Source organism: Marmota flaviventris, chromosome X (assembly GCF_047511675.1).
Source record: "Marmota flaviventris isolate mMarFla1 chromosome X, mMarFla1.hap1, whole genome shotgun sequence".
NCBI lineage: Eukaryota > Metazoa > Chordata > Mammalia > Rodentia > Sciuridae > Marmota > Marmota flaviventris.
In genome coordinates this window covers 10,624,987-10,626,340 of record NC_092518.1, presented here as the reverse complement: position 1 = coordinate 10,626,340, position 1,354 = coordinate 10,624,987, and positions in this window count along the sequence as shown.

Sequence of the window (1,354 nt, the reverse complement as noted above, 5' to 3'; positions counted from 1 at the left end):
TCTTGCCCAGAGTTTAGAACAAGTTCATTGACTTTCTCCCATTTGTGGCTTTTCTTTGTTCCTAAGATTGAAAACCAGCCATTACCTCCCCTCTGGTCTCTGGATTCCTGTGTTTCCTTTGCCAGTTTTCTAGAAGTGCCTTGAAGAAGCCAAACAGCCTCCTGGGCATTCATAAATTTACGTAGATAAATAGAGAAACCTCATGGTGACCATTAGGTCAATCGCCTTAAGTATACTTATTTAGAGTTGATTTAAAATACCATTAAAATACCCCTAAGATTAATCAACACCAAAAGAAATTTGCATTGGTCGTTAGGATCAAAATAAATTCAGTGAATTAGTTACAAAGGGGTTTAAAAAAACAAAAACAAATGGCAATGTTTCCCATGTTTCTTCCAAATCAGATAGAAATTGAAAATGCAGTATTCTCACCAATCTTAGATTATTACGTGAGCTTCAAACAGATGATCCAATTGAGTCTCTGAAGGGAAGGAGCAGAGAGAAAAGGTGTAAAAAATATGCCAGTTTGTGTATAAGCAAACAAAGATTATGATAACTGATCTTAATATAAAGACAGGACCATGGTAAATTGTTTTCTTGAGCCTATCCCCAAAATACGCTCAAATGCTGACCCTTTATTTCTGTGCCCAGTCTTGAGTCTAGATGACAGCCTTGCCTGAGTAAGGGGAAATGTTGACTAAATCTTCATGGAGCTGTGCGCATGGGGAAGGGCTGTTCCAGATGAACTTGTAAGCCAAGAAGTTCATAATTAAAACCAACAAATAAGACGATTACAATAGGGGCAAGTAAAATATATTAAATGATTGTCAGGGCTCATGTAATAAGCAGTCTGAAAAAATTCAAAATAATGAAAAACAGAGGCTTCTTATTGTTAAATGGTTTTGTCTAAGAAATACACTTGTTGATATGGGCAACAAGAGGGATGATTTTCATTTAAGAACAGTGAAGGCTCAGTTTTGGACAGTGACTACAAGTTAATTAATAAGAGATGACATCACAGAAGAAAAGTGGTTAGCATGGTGTATTCATCTCCCTCTTTTAGAAATGAAAAGAACTTAGACAAATTTTTATATGATGGTGGAAGTTCTGTAGACGGTTGAGCTGTTTATTAGAATGGCCAGTTTGAGGTGTAGATTAACTAGAGTCTTATCTTCTAGAAGATGTACCTAAGTCATGCTTCTTTATTTAGTAGTTTGACTCTCTAGGTTTATGGACTTCATCCCCCCTCTTTGTGGGAATCTCCTGTGTTCCTGATTTCTCTCAATTCCCAGGACCAGTTGATTCCTGCAGACTTAAGATTAGAATCCCATGCTTCCCATTAGCAAATTCCAGG